This window comes from Anser cygnoides, chromosome 4 (assembly GCF_040182565.1).
Source record: "Anser cygnoides isolate HZ-2024a breed goose chromosome 4, Taihu_goose_T2T_genome, whole genome shotgun sequence".
NCBI classification, from domain to species: domain Eukaryota; kingdom Metazoa; phylum Chordata; class Aves; order Anseriformes; family Anatidae; genus Anser; species Anser cygnoides.
The window spans coordinates 44,365,300-44,377,374 of record NC_089876.1 but is presented as its reverse complement, the minus strand read 5'-3'; the positions used below and the strand labels follow the sequence as shown (position 1 = coordinate 44,377,374).

At 38.5% G+C, this 12,075-nt stretch overlaps 1 protein-coding gene across 4 annotated transcripts in view; it reads left to right on the top strand.

The window, feature by feature from the left end:
- The window catches only part of ANAPC10 (anaphase promoting complex subunit 10), a 130,963-nt gene that overhangs the window by 45,393 nt on the left and 73,495 nt on the right, over positions 1-12,075 (top strand). The gene's annotated exons all lie outside the window — the stretch shown is intronic.

The window sequence follows — 12,075 nt, the reverse complement described above, 5'->3', positions numbered from 1 at the left end:
GTTGCTGAGGCTTCCAGGCAAAGGGATTGGGTGTCCTGCTGTTGGTCTGTAGTAAATGTACTGTTTTAGATCAGGAAGGTGTTAGTGTTTCTATAAAACTGCATAAGTCATCGTTAGACGTTATTCATTGAAGTAAAATTTCAGTAATCCTTCATGTGATGAATTTGCTATATTTCCAGGCTGACATTTCAACAAGCTGCTTTACATCGGCCTAACAATTTACCTGTGACAGTTTCTCCATTTGTACCACAGAATGTTTTTCTGCAGCCAGACAACTGTATTAGCATGGTTTAGTTTAATGAAGGAGGAAGGAAAAAGTAAAGTAATGAAAGTGATGCTAATGCTGGATGCTGATAGAAGATATAATCCAGACATAATTGTATGTGAAATGAAAGTAAGTTTGGGATCACAGAAAGCATTAAATATCTGAACTCTGATCCTACTGAAATGAATTACCACTGTTAATTAAAGTAGGGAACAGTTAAGCCAATTTTTAGTATTTGAATTAAAGTAATTGAAATGGAGTCAGTTCTCAATTATGTAGATAAAAGCAGGCCAACCTTAAGCAGTTTTGAAAATTTATTTTTCAAGTACTACTTTCAATACACCAAATTCCTTTAGCAGTACACTTCAGATGAATACACTATGGTACTGAATATGTCAGTTGAGGAATTTTTACCCTCTGGTTTTAGAATTTCAACATGTAAGATGCTGTCATCTTGCAGCTGAGGTAGCGTGGTGCACGCACATACCGCAGGGTAGACAAGGAGGTAGTAGTCTTCCTGTTGCTGTATATAGAGTTGGAAGGTGTGACCTTAGCATCAGTACTGCTTAGACTTTTCATTGCTGTTTGTTTGAAGTGAGGTTTAGTAATTGGGCTAACAAAAGCTGAGAAGGAAAAGCACTTGGTTTTGGTTCTACAGAGAACTTGGTATTATAGATCAGTAAAAAAAACTCACTGACAGAACTATGTTGAAGCTTATGCAATTCCTTGAGTTGATTTTTGTTCACTGAAACCAGAATTGTATTCTCTAGTTTTAATCAATTTAGGGGAATAGTGGGGGGAAAAAAAGCTAATATAAATATTGCAACTAAATCAATTAAATCAGAATAAGATTTATAATGAAAAACTCATTTTTCTAACTGAAGGTGCTACTAAAGTAAAATGAGTATTTGATGGAAGAGGTATCTGGGTTTCTTCTCTTCACTAAAGAGCTGGCCTCTTTAAAAAAAAAAAAATCATGGGACTGAAACCAACATAATTAATTTACATTGTGAACAAAAGCTTGCATTCACTTAGTCTGCTTCTTTGGTTTCTGGTGCAAGCCCTAGATTTCTTGCTTCAAAGTCATTGTCTCCAAACTCTTCTTTACCCAGTTATAACACTTGTTTCCTTCCCAGTCTTCATAATGGACCCAGTCTCATCTCCAAGTCACATTTGTTTTTCCACCCTGCCCTTTATCTATTTGTCCTTTCATTCCTGTTCTCTTTCCTTGGAGCTCCAATTATTGCTCTTTCCCAGGTTCACTGTTGCAGCGTCTTCTTTATCAGTCACAATTTTTTCTCACTCAATACCTGTTTCCTTAGTGTCCCACCCCAAATCCCCTAATCTGTCTATTTCCCCCCCCCAGGAAAATCTTAAAGAAATTTCTTCCTTTCCTGTCTAAGTCCCAAATAATAGCACATGCTTCTTCCCAATAATATGTGATCTGCCTGTCAGCTCTCTTCCCATCCCACTAAAGTAGCAAGATAATGAGAATATTGAAAACACAGGGGAGAGCTTTTTCTGATTTTGGTTAGCCCAGCCCAAGGATACAGTACCTGGAAGCAGCTGCTAAATTGAAACTGACTTTGCCCTATAGTTTCACACCAGATCATGTTCAGGACTGTTCTGTGGGGTGTGCACATTTTAGTCTTGGCCAAAATTGGACAGATGTTCATAAATGGTTATATAGGTATATCCTCTATTCTCTTTCCCATCTAATTTCAGAAACCCTACTGTAAAGCATTTGAGTGCTAAAAGTTTCCAAATAAAAGGTGGTGAGAATATTTCTCTGAAATGGCTGAATAGTTTTGGCTGAAGTTTTCCAAAATAAATTCAGCCTGAGGCAGACAGCTGGTATGGGAAATTTCAGCTAAAAGAGTTGCAATTTGGCTAAGTTTCTCAAAACTGAGAAGAGATTTGTGAGGGGGATTAGCCCCGGGTAATGTTTTGGGTTTCACCAACTACTGTCATCTTGGCATATTCTTTGTTGCTTTGTGTAGACCTTCCCATTTGGTTTAAAATTCATTCTTCTTAGTAGCCAGCTTCATGGATGTAATTCTTGTCTATATTTCCTCTGGAGAAGATCAAAAAAAATCCACCAAAACTTCAATACAGTTTTATGTAAAATAATTCCGTTAAGCTTCAGTGCTGTAAAAGAGCTATTTTTGTTAGGGGTTTTTACCAAAAAGTTTTTCAAGTAATTTGCTTCTCCACTGGTTCAAGTAGCTTTCTATATACGTGTAGTCTGCCAGGGCCGTTTGTATTGGAAATGTCTCAGTTCTTCATGATTGTTTATAGCTTACACCATGGATTTCTGCTAGAGAAGCGCTCTTACAGAGCTAGTGCTCTCAGACAGTTTTAACCTACCTTCTGTAGCACCATGATGCAAATCTGCTTCCCTAATGTGCAGTCTGTATGGCAAGAAAAGAAACAAAGCACACTCCTTCCCAGTTCTCCTTAACTACTTATATAGCCAGACTTACTTGCACTCTTGTTTTTCGGTTTTTTAATATCTGTCATGATTAAACTTTTCTTCTTTCTTTGTATGTTTTGAAAAGCTAGGGGAAAAAAAAAAATTGGTTTCAACCCTGGCTTACCTTCAATACTGCAGATCTCTTTGGGCTGATGGATGGCTCTTGATTCCTGGTATCTGGCTATGTCTGTGACCTCTCCAATCTATTCAAAACCGTTAAAAAGCCAGTGTTGTCTTCTATTCAATCTTCTATTCAAGGTTCTATTTGCTAGGTAGATATTCCAACCATTTTTATTCTCTCCATGTAACAGAACTCCAGGTACTTTTATCTATCTGGCCTTCACATACAAAACTCAGTCCTACAAATTAGGAGGGCTACCAGTGGTTTCTAAATCCTGTGCCTCCTAAATCCAGAAGTTCTACTGAAGGCAAGGAATTCCTTGACAAAGATGAATTTGATCATATGGAGTCTTTTTGTACTCTGTTAGTCCCGAGTCATAGAACGGCTTGTGTTGGAAGGAACCTCAAAGATCATCTAGTTCCAACCCCCCTCCCGTGGGCAGGGATGCCACCCACTAGATCATGTTGCTCAGGGCCTTGTCTAACCGGGTCTTGAACACCTCAAGGGATGGGCATTTACAGCTTCTCCGGGCAACCTGTTCCTGTGCCTCACCACCCTCTGAGTGAAGAAATAGAATCATAGAACCAATGTGAAAGCAAAGATGACACCACCACCACCCTGCCCCTTTGAAGGTGGTTAAGACTTTTCTCCATCCATTTCATGTTAGCTCGTATGACCCTCTGGATGGGTGGTTTGAGAGGAGTACCACCTCAAGACAGTCTCTTCGTAAAGTAATTTCTTGTTTCAAGCACCCATTAAAAAGCAGTCTGGTGCTAAAAAGGGGGCAGTATCAGTTTAACTGTTGGGCTCTTACTATTTGCAGTGGCTGGTTCTGCGTAACCTGACTTGTTGCCATTTGGCAGCAGCTCTCAGTGATGCAGAGGTCTGTTAGCACTTGCATTCAGAGTTTGCAAATGTGAAGATGGTTTTGAATCCATTCATGTTTTGCTTTCCCCATGGTGCCGTTTTATCCTCCATGCTAGATTCCAAAAAGAAGGTGGCTGTAGATCTTATCTCATTCCTAGTCCCCTCTAGAGGATGGGTTGGTTAATACAAGGAAAATGGATGAATACATGTAGCATAAATACATAAAAAGCTGATGCACTCAACGCTGTGTCCACCATTTTATTATGGACATCAACCTCACAGCAGCATGGGCATCAGAAAGGACAGTCAAGAAAAGAAAAATAATTTGGGCATTGGATGTTCCATCAGCACTTTACTTTTTCCTCTGTCGGGATATGCAGACAAGTTTCAAAGCATTTACCGTTGAACAGTCCCTGTACAGGATAAAGAAAAGCAAACAAATCGATATTCTATTTAGCTTCAGAAAAGTAAATTAACTAGAAGATAAGAATTTTAAAATACTTTTTCTAAGTGAGTTAAAAAGTGCTATTAGAGTCATCCCTATGGATGTTTTGGAGATCATTTAAAGATGTGGTATTTAAACCTCCAGAGCAAATACATACATAACACCTGAAAAAAAGAGAAGCAGGAAGGGAGAAGGAAGAGAATGAGATGAAACAAACACGCTAAGGGAAGTTCCTAGAAGAAGATGCTTTCCCAGAGGCTGAAGTTTTGTTCAAAGGAGAAAATAGAGACAAGTCTGGCAGATAAGGGTCAGAGAATAATAATAACAAGATAATTAGATTAGATAATAAGAGAATAAGGCATAGAAGAATTTGAAGAATAAGTTCTAAACAGCTTTGTTGCTAATAATAATTCAATTGAATTTGCATTAGGAGCAAAAAATATGTCAGTCATTAGGTATATTAGACAAACAAGTTACACACTTAAATATAACTAATATACATAAGCAAAGGAGTGTCTATACTCATCTCCAGCAGTATGCACATTCCTACTCATTTCTCAACTTGATAAGAGATGAAGTACAGCTATGGAACAATTGTGATAAATGACCAAGTAGACTAAGACTCATTGGTACGGAAAAGATAAAACAAGCAATATCTTAAACCATGGAGTGAGTAGGGACTGATTTCCCCGTCACCACCCCTAATGTCTTTTCCAGTACAGGAATAAGAGGGCATCAAGTTACATCAGCAGATGACAGGTTCAAAACAAATGAACATGGTTCTCAAAGCTGAATTTAAGCTGTGTACCTCCTGACTGCAGAAGGCTGTAGAAGTTTAAAGTTCATGTGAATTTTTAACATGGCTGCGAAAATTCATGGGAGAAAGATCTTTTGAAGATTACAGAATATAAAAGCCACAAATCATAAATTACTGGAGATTTCTGTAGGACTAGGGAAATATCCTTACCTGCTTGTCCTTTTACACTCCTGCCTAGGCATTTGTTTGCTGGCCCTGAGCTATATTAGTTCCTCTTTTGGAAGAGGTTGATGTTGAGCTCCCCACGCAAGAACTTTTGCTTGGAAGAGGAGAACAAGCTAAGGGAAACAAAAGTTCGGAAAAATCAAGTGATTACAAAGAATAACAGATGTGGAAGGGGTCTAAGGTTCGAAGTACTAAAGATAGAAAATCAAGGATATGCTGTTCAGAGCACCCTCTAAAGCACTAGAAACTTATTGAAAATGTCCAAGAACTCAGTTAATGCTTCCCAGGGCCTCCTAACAGGTTGTTGGACTACATGAACCAGATACCACTATTCGTGCGTTCTTCAATGGCTTAAGTTCTTGGCTGTTGGCAGTGTTTCCTTAAAGCATGAAATCAACTGAGAGCAGAAACACTGTGATCTGAGAACAAAGCATTGCATTTCTGTAACCCCGAAAAGCAGACTTACTCGAACTTTGAAAAATGTGGGGAAAAGAAACCTGTTTTCTCATCACAGTATGCTGAGAAAACGTTTAGACTGATATATAACCTTAGTAGTGTTATGTTCTATAAAACTGGCAAGAGCTTAGTTCTTAGTCTGAATGCTATGCTTGTTTTGAAATTTAAATAATAAACAATTTATATATGTATATATTTTAGCTTAAAATCACATTTTGTCGGATTTGGCTGTTAATAAAGGCTTATGGTGGAATCAGCACTCTGTCCTTCCAGTGAAAATATGAACAGGACCACACAAAATGCTTCCACTGTGTCATTTCTTTTACTGCTGTTCCATTAAAATGAACTTCTTGCCACAGAACTTACTTGTCATTTCCCACTTCTCAAAAATATTGCAACTAGTGTAGTTTCTAAAGCTTTTCCACTTCTAGCTTTGGTTATCTACTTCACTATATTTGTAGAAGATCCCTTTATATTCCTTCCTACCATTCCTTTTCAACCACATACGTTACTGGATCTTAAATATATTTTATGAAATACAGTTTTTTTGGCCGATGCTGCTTACAACTAGACTTAGGCTAGTCAGATGGTGCCATATTCATCTTGGTATCTGTGATTGTTGATTCCAGAAGGAGAGTGATTTTGATGTTAATGTATGTATTCTCCTGTCCACGTACGTCTCAGTATTTACTGAGATAAATTCTTCTGGTTACAGCATGCTTTTTCTCATTCTCCTGGATGTATAGCTTATTGAACTTCACTGAAGTAAAAAGAGACTTTAACTTTTTGACTAGTTTATCTTGCTTGTGTGTTTATGCTGTTTCCTATAATGTGGCCCTGTGTGGTTCTCACTTCTGCTGGGTTTTCTTGAATCTTTGAAACTATGGGTGTATTCTCTTATTCAGCCTCCTTGATTCCAACCTAGTTTTTGTCTCATCTGACAATGTTTTTTCTGGCTTTCTTTTTTTTTTTTAATAGTGAAAGAATAATATTTTCAGCACTCCTGAGGTTTTTCTAAGTTACTTTTCTGAAGGCAAGAGCATAACTAGAATTTGTTTAGAAAGCAGAGGAATCGGTTTAATAAGAAAAATATTTTTTGATTTCTGCTTCATATGCACAAATGAAAATTCACAAAATTTCTTTGAATATGTTCTTAAACCCCCCAAAAGTAGGTGGGAATACCTTCAAATCACTAATGCCCAGCAAGTTGTGAACTGGGATCCTGGAGGTTTTAGGATAAGTTGTTTTCATAAATTAATATTCAGTACCACCAACTTTAGTGTTTTCTTTGACATTATATCCCCTTCAGAGTAGATAGATGAATTTACTAGAATACTCTCTGTAAGACTTAACTAGAGCATCATGATTAAAAGATGGTCTCCTAAATGATAAGAATATGTGATATGAAGTGCCCTAACAGGGCTAAAGTTCTGTTCTGGTGACAATACACAGTAAAATGTTTGATGTGTTATGGACATGCTTAACAAAAGTGTTGTTTTTTATTAAAGCATGATTCATGATTTGTTTTAGCTTATAAATTGATCTAGTTCACCTCTTAAAAGCCTGGAATCAAATAATGGTGCTCACTTGCTCCTGCAGCTGAATCCCTACAAAATTTTGTTACATTTTTCTATGCAGTTAGTTTCCAACACTTTCTCTTAGTTTACAAGAGTGTGAATAATCTGTGTTTACGTGCACTGCCAGTAGTGCTCACAAGCTGGCAGGCAGGTAATACTAGCTCACAGGGCTGTGCTTGAATGCATCACTTCTGCTATGCTCTTACCCTCCACTGTGCCAACAGCTGAGAGAGCTGTGAGTTTTCCCTACACTCACATCTTCTGGCTCATTGTCAGTCAAGCCATGCCAACTGCACCAGCCAGTAAAAGCATATAGGAAAAATAAATTTGTCATAGGAAAAGTACAGAAAAGTGATGACTTTCATGCAAGACTACAGTAAAGGCACTGTTAGGCTACACTTTGCAAGTGATGAAGGAATAGCTTTCAAAATCAAGGTTTTTATCAATGATAGTGTCTGAGGATGCTTGTGCTCAAAGGGTTAGGACCAAATCTAGTTTTCTAAAACTGTTGTTATATAAGCATTTTTAATAACCTTATCAGCGGATGAGACAATGTGATACCATTGTGCTGTATCGTTCTCAAATATTTTTGTTTAAATAACAGTAAAGGGATACTCAGGGATGCTATCTGATACTCAGGAAGACAGAAGAGGTGTAAAACAAAAATTGTTTGACAATGAACTGAAATTTCTGCAGTGGTTCAGTTCAGTAATAGAAAGTAAAATAGTTGTTCAAGTACATTTATGACCACTAAAGAAACTCAGCAAATATTTGTTTTCTAATCTTCCCTAAACACACATTTTACATCTCTTTTTGTTATTATAGGGAGGAGAAATGTAACAGGACCTTTCTTTTTCTGTAGGTCTTTGCTTGTAATTGCAAATTATAGCTTCAGGATTCCTGTGATTATTTTCTGTCTAATTCTTCTGAGGAACTCTGCAGGACCTGCAGAAGGCATTGTGGTATTGAATGCTGAAGTTTAAGCTTAAAGTTGCTTAGTCTTGGTATACTGATCTAAATAACAGTGCTTTGCTTTTTGTTACTCATTCATGTTTAGCATAACACTAAAATTAACATGAAATAATGTACACAATGTTTGTTAGAACTGTCTTAATGGACTGTGGAAAGTGCATCTGTCGTTTAACTTGTGAGACTGAGGCCAGTCTCGCTGATCTGTATTTAAATTGCATTGACATACCAGAAACCTAAATTCTAGCCATCATTTAAGACGTACCCTCCATGCGTTACAGACAGCAATTGAGGAGAAATAATGAAGGAAATAAGGAGTACAGGTGATTGAATGGACAAATTTTCTGAAGTCAAAATATTCAGAGAATATAAAACGTGCAAAAGATTATAGGTGCTTAGCTTTGACATTTATTGACAGTTTTGTCAAAACTTGGAAAAAACAATCTTCACCGAAGACTATATTTTCCATTATAGTGAGGAGACTTAAAAAACCAAGAACGCTTAGCAGTAATTTTCATGATAAAAATATTCCCTACACAGCAGAAGACCTACAAAGACTGCCTTCTCTCATACCTCCTATTGCCCTGATCCTGATAAAAGGTGAAGAAGGTATGTGATAAACTTTGAGTAAAACAAGGTGTTGTGGTTTAACCCAGCCGGCAGCTGAACACCACGCAGCCGTTCGCTCACCCTCCCCCCTCCCTCTCTGGGATGGGGGAGAGAAACAGGAAAGTGAAGCCTGTGATTTAAGGACAGTTTATTAAGACAGGAAAATAATAATAATAATAATAATGATGATGATGATGATAGTATTACTAGTAATAATGTGTACGAAACAAGTGATGCGCAATGCAATTGCTCACCACCCCGCTGACCGACGCCCAGCCTATCCCCGAGCAGCCGGCCCCCCCCCCCCCCCGGCCAGCCACCCCTATATATTGTTTAGCATGACGTCAGATGGTATGGAATACCCCTTTGGCCAGTTTGGGTCAGCTGTCCTGGGTCTGTCCCCTCCCAGCTCCTGCTGCACCCCCAGCCTGCTCGCTGGCAGGACAGAGCGAGAAGCCGAAAAGTCCTTGGCCTGGTGTAAGCACTGCTCTGCAACAATTAAAACATCAGCATGTTATCAGCGCTCTTCTCATCCTAATCCAAAACATAGCACCCTACCAGCTACTAGGAGGAAAATTAACTCTGTCCTAACTGAAACCAGGATACAAGGGAATGGTGCTGGTAGACTACTTCATATCGACACCTTACCTGTCATGAAACGCCTGATCAGCTTTAATGATGGAAGAAGAGTGGGTCATCTATTGTCCTGTTAGTTCAATACATATAATGCTTATGAAGCTACCTATCAGGTGTAGAAAGTTGCATGTAACAAATACGAAACCAAGAGAAAAATAATTTCTGCAGTACAAACATAACTAATAGAAGATTAATGTGAAAACTAATACTAACATAGTTAGTAAGATACTCTGAAAGCAAGACTATTAGCAGTGTAGCTTATGACAGTCTTTCCTGAGGAGAGGAGGCAATGCTCTTCTGGCTTCTGAATGTAGGAAAAGCAGGTTTTCTATTAACAGAAAGTCAATTTTGATCAATGGATCAGAGATTCTTGTATCTGCATACTTACTGTGCCTGGGAGGTGAACTTAAGAATTCCAGAAAAATGCTCTGTCTTGCAATGTTTCTAATGGCCCTCCAGACACATTAGTTAAAGGTCCCTCTCCTTCTGCGATAATGTAAAACTTGACAGAAAAGCTCTATAAAGTAGGCATAAAAAATGATTCAATTTCCCCATCTTTTCGAATGTAGTTTAGGTGAGCAAAATTCCAAGAGATACATGTCCCAGAAAATCTGTGATGTTTTTTCACTGGTCTATCATGAGCCTTGTAAAGCCCCAGGACCTTAAGTTATTGTCAGTTATTGTCATATATGTGGAAAGGCTATGGCCTAGATCACAAAGATGATTTAAAGACTTAAATGCTAAGAGCAACCTCTGTTTTGTAATACACTTTTTTGATCTCCAAAATTCCCACTCAGTTATCTGGCTGTATCTAAGATCAGTGGGACCTATATTTTCACTGTTTCATTTTCTCAGAGGCTCAAGTGTTTCCCTCCAGATAGCTCTGGAATCACCCACATGTGATTTTGGTTGGCAATTGCTATGAGTCACAAGTGTGTGTTTATGAAAAAGAGCAGAGGAAAACATTCTAGCCTAGTCGTTCGGGTATGTCTCTAGGAATAGGAAAAACTTTTTTCTTTTCCTTGTGCTGGCCAAACCTGTGTTTCATTCCAGTGGGCCAGTTCAACATGAAGATTCAATAAACTATTTTCCTTCCTTTTCTTTCCTCATTCTTGCATCCTCTCTGACTTGCCATGCAAGCTTCTTGGTTAGTGAGGCAGTGAGGCATCATGTGCAGAGATAGATATGATTTCAAATCACTCCGGGTTAGTGAATTCTGGCCTTGCATGATCATGGTGAGTGTTCTCATCATGACATGGGTGAAAGGAGAGGGAATTTCACCATCACTTCCTTCTCCAGTCAAACCCCAGGGCAGGGTAGATCTCAAGATGTGCTCCTTCCTGTAGCCCAGAGTTAGGTCTTTAAGAGCACATCTATACCAGTGTCTCAGACCCTGGGCTGGATCAGATGCATACCAATCCTGAAGCTAACAGTACTGGAAACAGCAGCGTAGATAATGGTGTAGATTTACTGGCTGGGGTTCTGTTAGCATTGTGTAAACCATCCTTCAGTTTCAGGAGAAAAGCAAATGCATCTCCAAGGCATTTGCTGTATTCAAGTCTTAAACAGCTCCAGGCTCAACTTAGTCCCTTGGAGGACTCTTCCTTTCTGAAGTGTCTTTTTCTCACCAAACGTTGCCAAGCAAGCTGAGATAGCCAGCTTGGGACTGTGTTTTTCACTGTGTGGCAGAACAACAAAAGTTTGGGAGCTGTTTCAGTGAGTACCTTCTATTATATAGCTGTTTCTCTTTGAAAGCTCTGTGATGCTGTGTCTTTATATTGACTGCGACTAAGGGTCAGTAACATTATCTTGCAAGCTCTGGTAAACTGGGAAGGGAGAATAATATGAATTTTCCTGACTCTTTCTTTGTGTAGAGCCCAGAGGAAATGTGATGTTGCTACAGTGGTAGGTGAAACTGCATTTTATAAATGAGCAGAAGAGGAAGTACGGAAGATCGTTTTCATAGATGTATCTTAGGGATAGTTCCCACAGGCCTATTTGTGGGAGGAAGATATGTTAAAAGAGAAGAAAGCAAGCCCCGCCATAATGTGAATCTGTGCAAAACCGTCTGTGGATTGGAGTGGTAATTTATGGGCTATTCTGTTAAAAATGTGTTTTAATAGAATTCATATATGTCTGAGATTACTGTAATGATGGCTGCTTCTCTTGAACGGAAAACAGTGCGTTCAATGAGAAATCCCACACAAATGGATTAAGCACGGATTGTGTCTTTCACTTGTACTCTCTTTTTTTTGAAATAATTTGGATTTTTCTTTTGAATTGACATAAACTGTTCTTGAGAAACTAACAACTTCTTTTCAGCTTATTCCACTCTCTTTTCCTGGATTTCTCATGCTTTGAAACAGCAGTGAGAATACATCTATCAGAATTAGTGCAGCTCTTCACTGTCGAAGGAGAAATTCATTGCTCTTTATTTCTCTGGTATAATAGGGAAATTACCACAAATAATCTTTTCTCATGGACCAGAAAATAGTCTCCAAACTGGATTGACACATATATATTAATATGGATGCATGTGGCTGCTTATCATTTTTTGTGTTTGGTGTTGTAGTGCAATGCTAAAAATGAAAATTTGGCTCAGTAGGGAGCATGAGCCATACTGTAGTGGTACCACTATAGTGGTTGACCTGCTCTTGCAGCACATTGTTCCAATG